This window comes from Elephantulus edwardii, unplaced genomic scaffold (assembly GCF_000299155.1).
Source record: "Elephantulus edwardii isolate Elephantulus edwardi_28Jun2011 unplaced genomic scaffold, EleEdw1.0 scaffold00016, whole genome shotgun sequence".
Taxonomy (NCBI): Eukaryota; Metazoa; Chordata; class Mammalia; order Macroscelidea; family Macroscelididae; genus Elephantulus; species Elephantulus edwardii.
Window position 1 is genome coordinate 18,515,146 of NW_006399766.1, and position 19,740 is coordinate 18,534,885.

The following is a 19,740-nucleotide window of genomic DNA, read 5'->3' on the forward strand; positions in this document are numbered from 1 at the left end:
AGGAGTGATAGGGAATGGCAAGGGACACACTGACAAAGGAGATTAATCAGAACTGGCTTTGACAAGCACTGTGGCAATTGGACAATTAAAACAGACATTGGCGGGGGAAAGAAGAACGAACTGGGGATGAGGGTGGAGAAAACAGTGCAACAATGAATGAATGAAAGCCCCAAATCTCTGTAAATGTTCATTAAAACTGATAAAATTTAATAAAAAATTTAAAAAAATAAACCACACAGTGTTCCCTTGTTCTATTGATCTCTCAGCTTCTTGATCTAGTTATAAATTTCTCATGAGCAAAAAGTGTTCTGAGATTTCTATTCTTCTCAATGTTCGCCATAATTTTTTATGATCCACACAGTCAAATGTCTTTGCACAGTCAAGAAAATACAAATCTATATTCTTCTGGTATTCTCTGTCTTCAGCCAGGATCAATCTGGCATCACCAATGATATCCTTGGTGCCACAGTCTGTTCTAATCTCAGCGTGAACTTCTGGACAGTCTCTATCAATGTAAACTTCTAGCCATTTTTGGATGATCGTCAGCAGTATTTTACTTGCATGTGATATTAATGATATTGTTTGATAAGTTCAACATTCTATTTTATTACCTTTCCTGAGAATGGATCTCTTCCAGTCAGTCAGCTAAGTAGCTGTTCTCTAAATTTCCTGGTTTAAGCTAGTGGGCATGTCCAGGGTTGCATATGTTAGTTAAATCATGTGAATTGGGCTTCATTTTTTTGCAAATGTCTTTAGTGCAGGTTGGACTCATTCCTTAGTTGCCATTGGCTCTTGTTCATATGGTACTTCCTTAAATTTTTCAGTGTCAATCAATAATTTTTATACAATGCTTCCCGAATCATTTAAGATTTTGCCCATAGCATCTCTCAGTATTGGAACTTGAGGTTGAATTTCTTTTTCAGTTCTTTCAGCTTGAGAAATTCTGAGCAAGTTCTTTCCTTTTTATTCACTACTAAAACAATAGACATCAAGTAAATAATTTAAAAAATCAGAAACAAAATTAATTCTAAACAGAAAAAATATATTGGAGAGGTAATCAACAACATCACAAAAAAGAGTACAGCAAAATGACAACAATAAAACTATACCTATCAATAATTCCACTAAATGTGAAATCACTAGTGGAAAAAGAGTAGCAGAATAGCTAAGAAAACATGATCTATCAGTATATCTGCAAGATGGCAGAATAGGCAGATGGCAGTCCAAACACTCTACAACTACGATAACGAAAACAAGGTAACATGTATAAATGGTAATTCTTGGACTCTGAGTTTCAAGGGAAGTTATTAAAAATGTACTTCACATACCAGTTAAAGGATGAAATAGAATGAAAACACTTGATAAGGAGACCAATGTAGTAATGCAAAAAGACCTGACATATTTTAGTTCTTTTAAATTTTGAAGGCAATTTCCTGACTGGCACAGGAACACAGTATCACAATGGTGCCCACATCAATGGCTATCAAACAACAATAAAGACAGTAACAGAACACACATCTCAGGCACATACATATACACAGCTTCACTGTTTGAACAAGAGCCCTGATGGACTGCAAACTGCAAACAACACTAGCTCAGTCTGCCCTCAATTGTTCTACATGAGCACTTGTAAAGAACTGCATATACATCTCTGTCCTTTACCACGTCCAACAGAATATACTTGCATGCTTCAGTTAGATAACATCAAAAGAAAAGAATGCAAAGGCAACAACACAGTAGTGTTTGAAAGAACTCAAATGATGGCACAAGCAAGTCATCAAAACACAGAACCAGAAATAATCTTTCAGAGGAATAAATGCTATCAGAACTTCCTGATAAGGAATTTAAATTAATCACAGCTGATTTTAAAAGGTTCTAGGAAACCACAGACAAAATAAAGGAAAATAGAGACAAAAATCTAGAAGAATTTTTTAAGGAAACGGGAAAAATCTGGATAAAAAGACAAAGTAATGATGGGCAAAATCCAATGATGATTAATTTTATAAAATATAATGCATGACAATGACTGTATGAAACACAATATGAGTGAATAATATGAAACACAATGTACATGAACTTTGTAAGTAAACGAATATAAACTTTTAAAAAGAAAGGGGAAATATAAACCCAAATATATTTTTTATAAATGGAAAGTTAGAAGCCATATAAAAACAGCACATTGAAATTAATAATATTAGTACTGAAATTGCAAAATTAGGCAATAAATTTGAAAGGGGGAAAAGGAGCACAATTGTATCAATGGAAAACATAAATAGTGAGATAGAAGACAAATACCTCAAAAATAATCTGTTAGAGGTATAATCAGAAAAAAAAGGAAGGAAAATGAAGAAAGTTTAAATATTATATAGGACACTATGAAAGCAAAGAGGAACAACTTACGTGTGATTAGAATTCCAGAACTGGAAGAGACAAACAAAAAACACAGAGGAAATTGCTGAAGATTTACAGGAAGAAAACTTCCCATATATTATGAAAAATGAGGAAATATGCATTTAAGAAGTTGAGACATCCTAAACAGGATAAATCCCTAAAGAAAAACACCAAGACATATCATAATCAAAATCTCCAAAGTCAAAGACAAAGAAATAATATTGAAAAGGAGCTTAGGATAAAAGAGTTGCATAGAAAAGATATCCAATAAAACTTGGCTGTGATTTCTTAGCAGAAACCATGCAGGCAAGAAGACAATGGGATGACAGATATGAAACGCAGAAAGAAAGAAAAATTGCTAACCAAGTATTATATGTTGTTAATATGTGCTATTGACTCAGAACCAATTCATAGCTGACCCTCCAGTCAGTTTTCAGAAGCTGTAAACCTCAGGGGAGGAGATTGCCCATCTTTCTCTCACAAAGCAGCTGGTCGATTTGAAGAACGGTCTTTGGGTTGACAGTACAGCTTTTTACCACTAAGCTGCCAGAACTCCTTCCCTCAAATATGATAGTGAATTAAGATATTTCTAGATAAACAGAACTTTAGAAACTAAGGGCATTTAGGGAGCCCTGGTGGCTTAGTGATAAGACGTTACGCTGCCAACCCAAAGGCACACAATTCAAATCTATCCGTACTCTAGAAGAGAGAGATGGACAATCTCCTCCAGGGAGATCTACTGCCTCTGAAAACCTGCTGAAGGGCTAGCTATGAGTTGGTTCCAAGTCAGTGGCACACAACAACAGAACACTCTTCCAAAAAACATTAAAGGGAGTTCTTTGAATAGATAATTACAATAGTTACAGCTAACAATCCTAAATTAACAGACAAGGGAGCTCTGGTGGCCTAGTGGGTAAAGAGTTGTGCTGCCAAGCCAAATTAACATACATGACAACAATGCTCTGAAACCAACCTAGACATAGAAAAAGAGAAAATAAATTTACAAGGCTAAAAATAGAAACCAAGGGCTATCGGGCCAAAAATGAAGACAAATACAAAGCAAAAAGAGAGGATAATTAGCACAGTTACAGAATTTGCAAATGAATAAGATGAGATGATTTCAAGAAAGAGTGAACTATTTTAGACATACGCATAAAATAGTAACGTAGCAGGTAATATCAAAGAAAATTTAAAAAAATCTTATTTTTAAAATAGGAAAATAAAATAGAATTCAATCACTCACTCATTACCATGAATTCAGAACTGACTCACAGTTGACTCACCAGTAGGTTTTTGGTTGCTGTAAATCAAATGAGAGGAGATTGCCCATCTTTTCCCTGCACAGCAGCTGGTAGATTCAAATCCTCAGAGAGGTACCACCTGTGGGCTAGCAGTGCAACTCCTTACTTAGTAAACTTTAAAACAATAGCAATGAAGAAAATAGTAAGAAAAGCCATAAACAAACAAACTCAGCAAAGTAGAAAGAACAAAGAAATCATCAACACCACAAAAATAAGTACAGCAAAATGAGAGCAATAAAACCATACCAAAATTTGGAAGGGTGTGCGTCAGGGATGTGTCCCATCTCCAGACCTTTTTAACCTATATGCAGAACAGATTATCTGGGAGGCTGGGCTCTATGAGGAGAAATGTGGCATCAGGATTGGAGGTAGACTTATCAACAATCTGTGTTATGCAGAAGACACAATCCTGCTTGCTGAAACTGAGGAGGACCTGAAGCTCTTGTTGCAGAGGGTCAAGGACTGCAGCCTTCAATATGGATTGAGGCTCAATGTCAGGAAGACAAGGATTCTCACCACTGGACAAATTGGCAGCATCAGGATGGATGGTGAAGAGATTGAGGGTGTTCACAGCTTTAGTTTACTTGGCTCCACAGTCAACACTCTTAGCAACAGCAGCCAGGAAATTAAAAGGCCCATTGCCATGGAAAAGTCTGCTGTTAGGGACCTCTCCAAAGTACTGAAGAGCAATGGTGTCTCTCTGGAGACTAAGGTGTGTCTGATACAGGCCATGGTCTTTGCAATCACTTGTTATGCATTGGAGAGTTGGACAATGACTAGGGAGGATAGAAGGAGAATTGATGCCTTTGAGCTGTGGTGCTGAAGAAGAGTATTAAATGTACCATGGACCGCTAAGAAAACAAACAGGTTCATTCTGGAGAGGGTTAAACTGGGCTGCTCCTTGGAGGCAAGGATTCTGAGGCTTCGTCTGATATACTTTTGACATGTTGCAAGGAGGGACCAGTCCTTGGAGAGAGACATCATGCTTGTGAGGGTAGAGGGACAGCACAGGAGGGGAAGGCCCTCTATGAGGTGGATTGATTCAATGACTGGGATAATCGGGGTGGGTGTGTCAGAGACATTGCGATTGGCACAGGACAGAGAAGAGTTTAGCGCTGTTGCACATAGGGTCGCTATGAGTTGCAAGCGACTCAATGGCACTTAACAACAACAACATAGATCATCACATTTAATATGAATAGATTAAATGCAAAATGCACCAGACAAGAGAAAAAGAGCAGTAAAATGGTTAAGAAAACATAATCCAGCAGTGTGCAGTCTACAAGAGACTTAGACACAGGAACTCAAAATGAAAAGGTGCAAAAGGATATATCAAGTAATGACAATCACAAAAGAGCAGGAATGGCAATATTAATTTCTATTAAAATAGACTTCAAGGTAAAAAGCAGTATAAGAGAAAAGGAAGGGTATTTATAATGACCAGAGTGTTAATTGGCCAAGAGGACATAACTATAATTTACATCTATGAACTCAATGACAGAGCCACGAGATACATACATCAAACATGAACAGATTTCAAGAAATAGACAGCTCCATGATGAAAGTGGGATACTTTGATATACCATGTCTTATGAAGAACAGAATGACTAGAAAGACACTCCATAATGACACAGAAGAACAGTATAATACAATTAATTCACTTGATCTCACGGGCATATATAGAACATTACACTCAAGAAGAGCACAGTACACATGCTAGCCAGTGCACACGAATTATTCTTCAGAATAGGACATATGTTAGATGTTGTTGTTGTTGTTGTTGTTGCTGTTATGTACCATTGAGTTGAAATTGACTCATAGCTGACCTTCCAGTGGGTTTTCGGAACTGACTCACATAGCTGACCTTCCGTGGGTTTTCAGAGGCAGTTACTTGTACGGGAAGAGATTGTTCATCCTTTTCCAGGAAAGGAGCTGATGGTCAAACCATATGCCTTTAGGATGGAAGCTAAAGGTTTATAAAGAGCAGAAGTTTATAAAGCAAGCCTAAATAAATTCTAAAACATCAAACTACTACAAAGCATCTTCTTAGATCACAATGCTATAAAATGAAAAATCAACAGGAAGAACAAAGGGGCGTGGGAATCAAGTACATGGAAACTAAACAGCGTTATGTTTGAATATTACTGGGTACTAGAAGAAATAAAATTGAAAATTTTCAGAAGTCAAGTGAGAATGCAAAAACAAAACCCAAGTCTTTGAGACACACTTTCGCTCAAGGAACTATTTTTTTTACATGTTTACATAAAAAAAAGAAACAAAATTAATAAAGTTTCATTAGCTATTAGGAGAAAAGCAGCAAGTAAAATTGACAGTCTCCAGAAGAAAAGAAATAATAAGAATTTGAGAAGAAATAAATGAAACCCTAGGCAAAACAAGAACAGAAGTCAATACTTTGAAAGCCACAAGGAAACCTAATGAAAGGAGAAGATGAAAATAACACAAATAATAAATGAACCATGATATCACAAGAGAACCAACTGAAGTTAATAGAATAGTAACAACAGAATGCAATAAAAATTTTACTCCAATAAATCTGAAACCCTGGAGGAAATTAACAGTTTTTAGAAACTCGTCACCAATCTCAACTGAAAGAGTCAGAGGTAGAAAATCTGAACAGATTCATCACAGAAGAAGAAATGGATATGAATGAGTCCTAAAAATACTCCTTATTTTTTAAAACATCTTGATTCAGAAGTTTCACTATTATTGTTAATTTATCTATTTCTCTCTTAAAATCTGTTCAAGACTTAACATCAATTCTACAGAGGAATAAGATGAAATATTTACAAACTCATTCTATTAATCAAGTATAACCCTGATATCAAAGCCAGAGTCATCACTTAAAAACAAAATTAGAGCAATATCTTTCATCAACATAGATAAAAGGTACATCAACAAAATCCTTGTCAATAGAATCCAAGATTATATAAAAAAAATAATACACCCTGACCAACAGAGAGTCATACAAGTTATGCAAGGGTAGTTACACATAAGAAAAAATATCAATGTAGTCCACCACATACATTCAAAAAGAAGAAGAACCAGATGATTATATCAATTAATACAGAAAAAGCATTTGAGAAAATATAACACCCTTTCCTCATAAAAACAAACAAAATTGGAATAGAAGGGAAATTCCTCAATTTAAGTAAGAATATATTTACAAAAATCAATGACCAACATAACTCTCAACATACAAAGCATATCCCTTGTAGTGGTGATTCCACTTGTATTCAACATTGTAAGTTCTGGGCAGAACAATAAAACAAAAAAAAGGAAATAAAAGACGTCTAAAAAGGCAAAGAGGAAGCAAAACTATCTCTCTTTGCAGATTATATGATCCTGTATATTTCTTTCTCATTATTGTGGAGTCAGCTCCAACTTATAATTAACCCTCCATTGGGTTTCCCAGGCTGTAAATCTCACTGGAGAAGATTGTCCATCTTTCTCTTCAAATCTGCTGGTGCATTTATACTGCCAAAGAAAGGCAGCCTGTGAATTAGGAAAGCAACTCACTAAGGAATACCTCTCCAGAACTCCCTAGTCTTATATATAGAAAATCCCAAAGACTGAATGAGAAAATAACTGGATCTAGTTGAACAATTCAGGAAAATGGCAAGGCACAAGATCAACCTACAAAAATTAGATTCTACTGGAGTAACAGGGAAATAAGGAAAATAATGTCATTTACAATAGCAAACATGAGATTAAATACTTAGGAACAAATCTAATCAAAGACACAAAAGCATTATACAAGGAAAAAGAAAAAATACAACACACTACAACAAGAAACAGAAAGATAGAAGAATATACCATGTTCATGGATAGGAAGACTTAATATTGTAAAAATGTCAATTATACCAGATATAATCTACAGATATAATGCAATCTCAATTTCAACCCAGTCATCATTCTTCAAAGCAAGGGAGAAAAGAATCATCAACTTTATATGGAAAAGAAGATGATTCTGGGTAAGTAAGGTATTACTAAAGGAAAATAACAATACTAAAAATAAAGCAGGAGGCCTTTTGCTTCTCAAAACTCTACTACACAACCATGGTAATCAAAATCATGACTGGTCCCAGTACAGGGAACGATATATAGACCAAAGGAATAGAATTGAGAGCCCGGAAGTAAATCTATCCCCTGATTGACAGCTGTTTATCATAATTTTCATTGACTGCCAATATGACTTTACCTCTAATAATTTATCATGTTCCTTCAGCACAAGAGAAGAGTGCTGAAGATGCCATGGACTGCCAAAAGAACAAACAGATATGCCTTAGAGAAGGTGCAGCAAGAGTTTTCCTTGGAGGTAAAGGTGTCTCACATACTTTGGGCATGCTACTTAAGAGAGGTTATTCCTTGGAGAGGGCCATCAGTGTTCATAGGGTCTCTATGAGTTAGATTTGATGTCACCTAGCAACAATGACAACATAGATGGGTAAGCTCTGGTAACCTGGTGGGTACGGAGTTGCACTGCCAACCCACAGGCAGGTGGCTCGAATTCACCACCTACTCAAAGAAAAAAGATGAGCACTTCCCTCCCATGCAACTTGTTGTTGTTGTGTGCCATTGAGTTGACTATGTACTCTTCTACCTATGCAACTTACAACCTCTGAAAAGCCACTGGAGAGTCAGTTGTGAGTTGGTTCTGAATACATGGCAATGACTTTTTAATAGAGTTGATCTTTGACAAAGAAATGAAATCCATTAAATAGGGTAAAAATAGCTCATTTAACAAATGGTGCCATCAAAACAGATAAATCTAGTTGCAGAAAATTGAAACCATATTCAAACCATATTAAAAAAACCAACTCAAGTTTGATCAAAGAGATATGTGTAAAATTTAAAACTATAAAGCTCATCAAAGAAAAAGAATGGGACAAACTTAGAAACTCTAATCTATGGCATAGATAAACTATAAAATAGAACTGAAAATGCACAATAAGCAGCAGATAAACTAGATAATTGGGACCAATAAAAAGGAAATCTCTATGATTTTTCCAAAAAAGTAAAACAAGAACTTACCTACAGACTGGGAAAAACTATTTGGCAATGACATAGCTGACAAGAGACTCCTCTCTCAAAATTATAGAAAACTCTAACACCCCAACAAGAAAAATTTTTAAAAAGCCAATTAAAAAATGGGAAGAGGATATGAAAAGACACTTAACCAAAGACACGTTCAGATGGTCAACAAAGACATGAAGAAAACTCAAACTCATTGCTTTAAACTCAGTTCTGATAGTGATCCTCCGTTGTGTGTCAGAGGTTGTAGATCACAATGGGAGGAGACTGCCCAAATTTCTCCCTCAGAGCCAATGAACTGCTGGAGAAAAGCATACTTTGGGTTAGCATCACAACTCTTTCGAATGTGTCACCAGAGCTCCTTTATTAGCTATTACAGAGATGCAAATTAAAACCATGATAAAGCAGCATTTCTTCCAAGTAACAATAGTAAAGTTCACTAATACTGTAGACAACAAATGCTGGTGGAGAAATTGGAACTCTCATACACTGCTGATAAGGTTGTAAAACAGTGCAATTTAGTGCTTCCTCAATAAATTGAAAACAGAAATATAATTTGATCCAGCAAACCTGCTGTTAAGTATATGCTAGTGTTGTTAGGTGCCACTCATAGGGAAGTTTCACCTATCATTTAATCATTCCTTTTGAGGAGTACTGTAGTTAAACTGCCTCTAAGACAGACTTGCCTGTTCTTTTGGTAGTGCATGACATATTCAGGACTCTTCATCAACACCACAACTCAAAGGAATTGGTTCTTCTTTTATCATCTTTACTCATTGTCCATCTTTCAGATGCATAGGAAGCAATGGAAAAGATTATGGCTTGGATCAGGCCCACCTTTGTCTTTAAACTGATATCCTTGCTCTTTAGCATTAAAATTTTTTTTTCTTTTTAGGATTTTAAAGAGGTTTTTAACAGCAGATTTTCCCAATGCAACACATCTTTTGATTTCTTGACTGCTGTTACCATGGGTGTTGATTATGGACCCATGCAAATTTTAAAAATTGACAGCATCAATCTTTTCTCCAACTATTATGATATTGTCTATTGTTCCAGTGATGAGGATTTTTTCCCCTTGATGTTGAAATATAACCCATATTGAAGGATGTAGTATTTGATCTTCTGTAGTAAGTGCTTCATATCTTTTTAACTTTCTGCAAGCAAGGTTGTGCCATCTGCACAACACAGGATATTGATGAGTTTTCTGATCATGATGTAACATTCTTCTTCATATAGTCCAGCTTCTCATATTATCTGTTGTTTATTTGTTTTTTTAGTGACTATACAAAGGCATTTTGCTGTATGAATCATAACAAATTATAAATGACATTGAAAAGAATGGGAATCCCCTAACACCTAATTGTGCTCATGTGAAACCTATACTTAGACCAACAGTTGTCTGAACAGAACAAGGACACACCGCATAGTTTAAAACCAGGAAAGGTATGTGTTAGGGTTGTATCCATACTAAGTGGGTAGCCTAAAGAAATATAAGCTGCCATACAAAGAGAGAAGAATACTGAATATCCCATGGACTGCCAAAAGAACAAACAGATATGTTGTGGAGAAAGTGCAGCCAGAATACTCCTTGGAGGTAAGGATGACAAAGCTTTATCTCACATACTTTGGGTATGTTGTTAGGAGAGGCTATTCATGCCTGGAAAGATCAAAGAGAAGACCTTTGACAAGATGAACTGACACAGTGACTATAGCAATGGGCTTGAGTGTGTCAGAGATGATGGGGATGGCACAAAGTAGGACAGAGTTCAGATCTGTTGTTCACAGAGTTGCTATGAGTCATACTCAACTCGATGGCACCTAACAACAACATGTTCATGTTTTTAATAATGTTCACAGCTCACAATAGCAAAGAGATGGAAACAACTCAAGAGTCTATCGGTAGCAAAATGATTCATTAACGTAGTAGAGTACTTGACATCTAAAAACAATGACGAATTTGTGAAACATTGCATAACATGGATGAATGTAAAGGACATCCCGCTGAGTTAAATACTTTCAACTCATTGTAACTGAGTTGGGATCAACTTAGAGCTGGTCCTCGAGCAGGTTTTCAGAGGCAGTCAGTAGTACGGGAGGAGACTGCTCATCCTTTTCTCACGGAGCTGCTGGTGGATTTGAGCCATCAGAGACATGGCCTTTGAGCTGACAGCACAACTCACTATAGACAAGTTGGTCACAAAAAGACAAATATTGTATAAGATCGTGATTATTAAGAACCAGAGAAAGGGCCACTTTGCAGGTGCCCGCACCTCAGCAGCATTCTTGTTTGATCTGCTCACCCCCAGCCATGGTCAATCCTACCATGTCCTTCAACATCACCATCAAAGGCAAACCTTTAGGCCGCATCTCCTTCAAGCTGTTTGCAGATAAAGTCCCAAAGACAGCAGAAAACTTCCATGCTCTGAGTACTGGGGAGAAAGGATTTGATTACAAGGGTTCCTGCTTTCACAGAATCATTCCTGGGTTTATGTGCCAGGGTGGACACTTCACACACCATAATGGTACTGGTGGCAAGTCCATCCACGGGGAGAAGTTTGATGATGAGAACTTTATCCTGAAGCACACAGGTCCTGGCATCCTGTCCATGGCAAATGCTGGACCTAATATAAACAGTTCCCAGTTTTTTATCTGTACTGCTAAGACTGAATGGGTGGATGGCAAGGTGAAAGAAGGCATGAACATTGTGGAATCATGGAGCACTCTGGGTCCAGGAATGGCAAGACCAGTAAGAAAATCACCTTTGCTGACCATGGGCAACTCTAATGTGATCTGTAGTCCATGTTTTCTCTTAATCACCAGATCATTCCTTCTATAGCTACAGAGATCACCATGCCACCCCCAGTGGGCCTGCAGTATCTTTGATCTTTGTGCTCTTGCTACAGTTCTTTGGGCTCCATGTTATCTCCATTCCCCTCCAAGTTTAGCAGAATTGTAGAGTTAAGTTTATGATTATGATATAAAAACTAAATAACAGTATTGTCTATTCTTATTTGGGTAAGAATGTTGATACAGGTCTTTGGCACAACACCAGTAGCCTCTTGAATATTAAAATACTTTCTATGCTTACTAAAACAAACAAACAAAACCACCTAAAAAAGGGCTCATGGAGAGATATAGAATACCTGGAAGCTACCAGGGAGGAAGAGGGGAGTAAAAATTAATAGATGATAGACACTTATTAAGATGGATTAAGTAGATGATCTATACAATAAATCAGACATTATAGGTATTGTAGTTAGTATTATAAAATAAAATGCATATGAATGATTGAATGAAAAGCCAATAGTTTGGTAATTTCCACTCAAATTGCAATAAAAATGCTTTTTTTAAAAACCCAAAATGGATATCCTCATCCAAAGTCAATTCCACTGGTAACCCAGAGGTTAGGTCTATCTGGCTGTTCAAATCCACCAGGAACTCTACAGGAGAAAGATGACCATCTCCTCACGTGTGATTTACAGCCTCGGAAACCTAAAGAAGATCAACTATGAGTCAGTTCCTTGATGACAATGAGTTTAAGGTGGTTTGGGGGTTGTTGTATTTCAGCTCACCAATGCCTAGGATATCAAGCTTTAAACATTCCATTTCCTTTTTACCACTTCATACATCTCAAATGCTAGTTGTTAATAGAGATTTTTACCCCCCCATCTCTTCATCTTGAGTTACTCCATATCAGAAAAAGACAGTCTTTCATCGATCGCAAACTTTTCTCCATTCCTGTCAGCAGGGTAGAAACTGCTTTGAAGAAGCTTCTCTTCTGAATTCATATTTTCAATCTGAGGGTCCCATGTTTCAGTATTACGTCAGCCAATGTTCTACTGCTATTTATAGGGTGTTATTATTATGAATAGGGTTTTAAACAGCCTACAATTTCAGCACTGGATGGCCAGTCCTCAGTCTGGATGCTTTGCTGAAACCTGTTCACCATGGGTGATCTTGTTAGTATTTTAAATATCAGTGACATAGATTCCAATGTCACAGCAATGCATAAACCACTACAGTGCAGTAATATAACACAGGAGTGGTGGCTGTGCCAGTCAGGTCTTTGAAAAACACCATTCTCATGCTTGGACTGTATACTTATTTACAGTTTCAGAGTGTGTTCCACGTGAAAAATACTGTCCACTGTCTTCAGGGACAAGAGCAGTATTCCTGTAGCATATTGTTGAATAGAAGAGATGACAGAGTCCTTGTTCTTCATCTTGCCAAGAATACCCCTAAGCATTTCTCCACCAAGAATAGTATGTGGTTTAGGTTGCTAGTTCATCCCTTTCTTTTTAATTTTTTTATTATTATTTTTTCTTTTTATTATTAACTGTAATGAAAGATTATACACATGGATTTCACCTGATGGTATGCATAGGAATCAAATTGATTACATTTGTGGAAAGATTCACTGGAAAAGCTCAATATCAGCAGTGAAAACCAGGCCGGGTGCTGATTGTGGGACAGACCACCAACTACTCATATGCAAATTCAAGCTGAAGTTGAGGAAAAATAAATCAAGTCCACGGGAACCAGGATTTTACCTTAGGTCTGTCCCACTCGAATTTCAAAACCATCTCAGGAACAGGTTTGAGGCCTTGAGCACAAATGAGCATAGGCCAAACGAGCTCTGGGAGGATATCAAGAAAATCACCCATGAAGAATGCAAAAGATCATTACAAAGGCTGAAGAAGAAGAAAAGACCAAGATGGATGTCAGATGAGACTCTGAGTATAGTATTAGAGTGCCGAGAAGCCAAAGCTAAAGGAAGAAATAAAAGAGCTGAATAGAAATTTTCAAAAGGCAGCTTGGCAGCTTGGGACGGCAAAGCAAGATACTAGAGAGCTGGAGTCAGAAAATCAAAAGGGCCAGACTCACTCAGCATTTCTTAAGCTGAAGGAGTTGAAAAACAAATTTAAGCCATGGGTGGCAATACTTAAAGATAGTTTGGGTAGAATGTTGAATGATCCAGGAAGTATCAAAAGAAGAATGGAAGGGGTACACAGAGTCACTGTTTCAGAAGGAATTGGCTGACACAGAGGAATTTCATGAAATAACATATGAGCAAGAACCTGTGGTGATGAAGGAGGAAGTTCAAGTTACTATGAAGGAATTGGCAAAAATCAAGGCTCCAGGAGTTGACTGCATACAATTAATTTATTTCCACAAACAGACACTGCCCTGGATGTGCTCACTAAGTTGTGCCAAGAAATCTGGAGAAGAGCCAGCTGGCCCACTGACTGGAAGAGATCGATATTTGTTCCCATTCCAAAGAAAGGTGACCCAACAGAGTGTGGAAATTATCGAACAATATCATTGATATCACATGCAAGCAAGATTCTGCTGAAAATTATCCAAAAATGTTTGGAACAATATGTCAACAGAGAACTGCCAGATTTGCAGGCTGGGTTTAGAAGAGTTCATGGTACTAGGGATATTATAGCTAATGTAAGATGGATCTTGGCAGAAAGCAGAGAATACCAGAAGAATGTCTATCTGTGCTTCATTGACTATGCAAAGGCTTTTGACTGTGTGGATCACAACAAGCTATGGCTGACTCTGAGAAGAATGGGAATCCCAGAACATTCGATCGTGCTAATGCGAAACCTATACTTGGACCAAGAAGCAGTCATCAGAACAGAGCAGGGAGACACTGGATGGTTCAAAACCAAGGGATGTATTCTGTCTCCATACCTTTTCAATCTGTATGCAGAGCAGATCATCCGAGACGCTGGGCTGTACGAGGAGGAACATGGCCTCAGGATTGGCGGAAGAATCGTCAACAACCTGTGTTATGCAGATGACACAATCCTGCTCGCTGAAACTGAGGAGGACCTGAAGCGCTTGCTGCAGTCTTCAATGTGGATTGAAGCTCAACATCAAGAAAACAAAGATTCTCACCACTGGGCCAATTGGCAGCATCAGTATGGATGGTGAAGAGATTGAGATAGTTAACAGTTTTAGTTTACTTGGCTCCACAATCAACACTCTTGGTAACAGCAGCCAGGAAGGAAATCAGGAGACGAATTGCATTGGGAAAGTCAGCTGTGAGGGACCTCTCAAGAGTACTGAAGAGCAACGACATCAGGCTGGAGACTAAGGTGCGCCTGATCCAGGCTATAGTCTTTGCAATTACATGCTATGCATCGGAGAGTTGGACAGTGAATAGGGATGATAGAAAGAGAATTGATGCCTTTGAGCTGTGGTGCTGGAGAAGAGTGTTGAATATACCATGGACTGCTAGGAGAACAAACAGGTTTGTCCTGGAGAGGGTGAAGCCAGAATGCTCCTTGGAGTCAAGGATTCTGAAGCTTTGTCTGACATACTTTGGGCATGTTGCAAGGAGGGACTGGTCGTTGGAGAGGGACATCATGTTTGGGAGAGTGGAGGGACGGCACAGGAGAGGAAGACCCTCGATGAGATGGATCAATTCTGTGAGTGGAGTGGTGGGAATGAATGTGTTTGAGACAGCACGGTTGGCACAGGATAGAACTGCGTTTAGGGCTCTTGTACATAGGGTCGCTATGAGTCGCAAATGACTCGATGGCACATAACAACAACAACAATGAAAGTTTACAGATATTTTGAATTTCCATTCATTCATTGTAATTTTCTCCCTGCCCAACCTCCCCTACCCCTACTTCACTCTTATCTTTGAAAAGTAAAAGAAAAATTATTTCATTGTTATACAATCCCTCCCCCCAAGTCCACTCCACTATGCAGCCTTCGCTCTGGACTCCTGTCATGACAGTAATACCTAATCATATACCCCTTTTAAACAGTTCTCTCCCTCATCTGTTTCAATGCAATATACATTATTTATCCCGTCTTTCTCAATCTCCTCCAACCCTGATGCCAGTCTCGTTTTAAAACAGTTTCACTATGCAGTATTTAAAACAGTTTCACTATGCAGTATTTGTCCTTTCGTGACTCAGCATAATGTCCTCCAGCGTCATCCATTTTGAATAGTATTTCACTAGTTCCTTGTTTTTCAATGCACAAACGCTTTTACCTTTTTAGTTACAAATAGTTGGGTGTGCTTTCCATATTGGTTGGGATGGTTGTAATTTTTCTTTTTAATCTGCTAACATAGATCACAGCTTAACAATGTGTTGCCTTTTAGCTTCACATTCATCTTTTTGACCTGTTCAGTGGGTATGGTTTGGGGTAGGGAGTGGAAGTTTAAAAATCACACCCCCCCCCCCCACAAACACACACACATACACATACTCTCAACGTTGTTTTCAAAGACTGTCTATAGGAGGCAGTAGAGGCCTGTTATCAGGGAAAAGGTTTGTTTCTTGTTAATGTCAAGCACAAGGCTTCTCCAACAACAGGCTCTGTACCACAGGTCATCGCCAGGGCCGGAATTCTATAGGGCATGGAGGTCAGGGTTAATGACTGGGGAGCTCTGGTGGCCCGGTGATAAGAAGTTGTGCTGCAATCTCAAAGGCATGTGGTTCAAATCCACAAGCTGCCCCCCTGGGACAAGAAGAGGCAATATCCTTCCGTGCTATTTACTGCCTCCAAAAATTTGCTGGAGGGTTACCTATGAGTCGGATCTGACTCAACGGCACACAACAACTTCCCTCACACCCTTGTCAGAAAGGATTTATAGCGGAGTGCTCCTAGTGAGACATCACTCTGTGTGCACTGTCCCCAGAAGCCACAGTCATCGGGTACCTGTTCCACTCGTGTGATCCCACAGCAACTCGATCACCACTGATGGCATTGCCTCTAGGCTTCTCCAGCAAGGTGAGGGTTTTAACGGTTGCAAAGTGGAGACCGTTTTCCTGGTGTGATTTCTCTCAGCTCTACAGGGGAAGGAAGGGTGCAGTCCAGGAGGTAAGGCTGTTCATTGAGTAATTGTTCTCAGCAATATAGTACTGTGTGTATTTGAGGGATCTCTGCCTTGGCCATTTATCTCAGTGTTAAAGAGGAAGATATGTTCTCTAGCTGTTTCTTTTTCAGCTATGTTGTGGAGAGGGGTGCTTTCCTTGCGCTACCGTTCAACCTGGTAGGGCACTCTTCCTCTCTGAGTGCTCTTCCTAGGACAAGTTAGGGGAAAGAGAAACTTTTCCTTGGGTGCTCTGAGCCCTGGTGCAGGACACTTTTCCCCTCCTGTGGCAGTTGTGATCACATTTAGCCAGTAGAGGGCACTGGAGAGACAATACAGAGAAAAGTTTAGGCTCCTGAGCTCACCAGTGGCTTCACTACCAGCGCCAGACTTGGTGCCACACTGCCTCTCCAGTGCCCTACAGATACAGGGCACAGTGGCCAGCATCATTGCGTGACCAGCGGATTCCCTGGCACCTCTCCCTCAGGCAGAACTGTATCAGAGGATTTATGTTGATATGCCTCGCTCAAAGGTAAGCAGTTACAATCCACTAGCAAAAAAAGATCGAAGGTCTCCTCCTGTGCTATTTAATACCTTCGAAAACCTACTAGATGGTCAGCTTTGGGTTGGTTCAGACTCAACAGTACACAACAACAATAACATAGAGGGCTGTTTCTGGCAGTTTCCATAAGCAGAAGTGGCTAAAATTCCGCAGAAATGGTACCACAAACAGTCTTCCAAGCATCCTGAAAAATCTACAACCAGGAGAGGATAAAATAGATGAATGGGGCCTTCTAAGAATCAAATCCCTATGCACATCCAAAAATTCTTCAACAGGGTAAAAAGGAAAGCCACTGACTGAGAAAAAAATTTTGGTAATGACATGTCAGATAAGGGACTTATATAAAATACTTGAGCACCACAACAAGATAAAGGTAAAGAATCCAATTGAAAAATGAGCACAGGATATGAACAGACCCTTCACCAAAGAAGACATTCAGATGGCTAACAAACACATGAAGAAATGTTTTAAATCCCTAGCTCTTAGAGAGATGCAAATCAAAAAAACTATGAGCTATCATCTCGCCCCAGTAAGAATAGCAAAATTTAATGGAGCAGCAAACATCAAATGCTGGTGAGGTTGGAGAGAAACTGGAACCCTTATTCACTGTTGGTGGGAGTGTAATATGGTGTAACCACTATGGAAGGCAATAAGGCGCTTTTTCAAAAAGTTGGAAATAGAAATACCATTTGACCCAGCAATTCCACTACTGGAAATTTGCCCTTAAGAAACCAGAACTGCCACCTAAGCAGATATATGCACACCCATGTTTATTGTGGCTTTGTTTGCAATAGCAAAGAGCTGGAAAAAACCCAAGTGCCCATCAACAAATGAATGGATAGAGAAGCTCTGGTAGATTCTCACAATGCTGCATTGAAAAACAAAGAACTCATGAAATATTATACAAAATGGATGACCCTGGAGGACATTATGCTGAGGGAAATATTTCAGGCACAAAAGGACAAATATTGCACAGGGCTACTGTTGTAAAATGGGACTAACATCGGGGTTGAGGGGAGACTGAGAAAGAGGGAATAAATAATCTATACTGCATTGAAAGATATAAGGGAGACAACGGTTTAAAAGGGGTATATAATTAGGTATTATCATTACGACAGGATTCCAGAATGAAGGCTGCATAATGGAGTGGACTTGGGGGGAGGGATTGTATAACAATGAAAGAATTTTTCTTTTACTTTTCAAAGAGAAGAGTGAATTGGGGGGTGGAGGTTGGGCAGGGAGAAAAGTGCAACAATGAATGAATGGAAATCCAAAGTCTCTGTAAACACTCATTAAAATTAATCAAAAAACTTTAAAAATAAAAAAGAAAGGGTTTCAACATTGAGGGTAGGAATACAGCTGCATGCAAGGTGGGGAAGGTGGTATTGAAGGTTTTCCTTTTCAGAACTGTAGGGGGAGCTCTTGCACAGGCACTGTCTGCTAACCATGTCTAAGGAGAGACTTCCTTGGGTGCTCTCTCAGCCTGGAGCAGAGAATCTCCCTTGGGGACTGTTGTTGTTAGGTGCCACATAGTGACTTTACGGACAAGAGATCTGAACCCTGCCCTATCCTATGCCAACTTCACAATCTCTGATACACTTGAGCCCATTGCAGCATCTGGTTGAGGTTCTTACTCTCTTTCACCAACCATCTATCTCCCTATCCAAGCATGAGGTCACTTTCCAAGGAATAGCCTGTCCTATCAACATGCCCAAAATATTTGGGCAGAGTTTTTATCCTTGCCTCCAAGGAGCAATCTGGTTGCACCTTCTCCGAGATATGTGTTCTTTTGGCAGTTCATGGCATATTCAGTATTATTCCCTAACACCACAGCTTAAAGGCATCCTTATTCATTGTCCAACTCTCAGTTGCATGGCAAGTGATTGAAAAGGTCATGGCCTGAGTCAGGGACACCTTAGTCTTCAAACTGATACCATTGCACCTCAATAATTTGGAAAGGTCCTTACCTACAGGCTTTCTCAAGACAATATGCCAACATCTCCAAATCCCAGAGGGTAAACTTTCTGTGGGTTCTGCCAGTTGTGGCACCCCAACTAATTCTATACCATACATGCCTGGAGTCACATCTCTGGGCCTCTCCAACAAGATCTGGACTTTGACCTTTGTGAGAGGGTTCTTTGTGTGCTCACACACTCTCTTTTTTTTCCCCTCTCTCTCTATCTCTCTCTCTCTCCCTCAGCTGTGTGGAGAAATTTCATTGGGTATTTTCTTTTGCCCTTGTCAGCCCTGGGGAAAAAAATGTATCTTGGTCACCTTATCTCGGCTATATAGCAGGGAGGCTTTCTCCGCTTGCTGTCTTGCAGCTCTCGTGAGGACTCTTGCGCCTAGCTTATCTAAGTGTCTGTGGAGAGAACTCTCCTTTGGCTGCCTTCTATCCCGCACTGTGGTAAGAATCTCTGTATTGTGGGCTCTTTCTCAATCCTCAGGTGGGAGTTCTCTGGTGAGTGTTTGGTCTTGGCTTTGGCTAGGGGAGGCTTTCCTAGCAGGAGCTGGCTCAGCCCTGAATTTTGTGGAGGGTTCTTTTGGAGGGTCTTACCTCAGTCCTGGGGGGGATAGACTCTTCCTTGGTT

The 19,740-nt window shown here is 39.1% G+C and overlaps 1 protein-coding gene and 1 pseudogene across 1 annotated transcript in view; both read left to right on the forward strand.

Moving 5' to 3' along the window:
• The window catches only part of DDX26B (DEAD/H (Asp-Glu-Ala-Asp/His) box polypeptide 26B), a 151,561-nt gene that overhangs the window by 127,415 nt on the left and 4,406 nt on the right, over window positions 1–19,740 (forward strand). The gene's annotated exons all lie outside the window — the stretch shown is intronic.
• Window positions 11,053–11,528, forward strand: LOC102843999 (annotated as a pseudogene).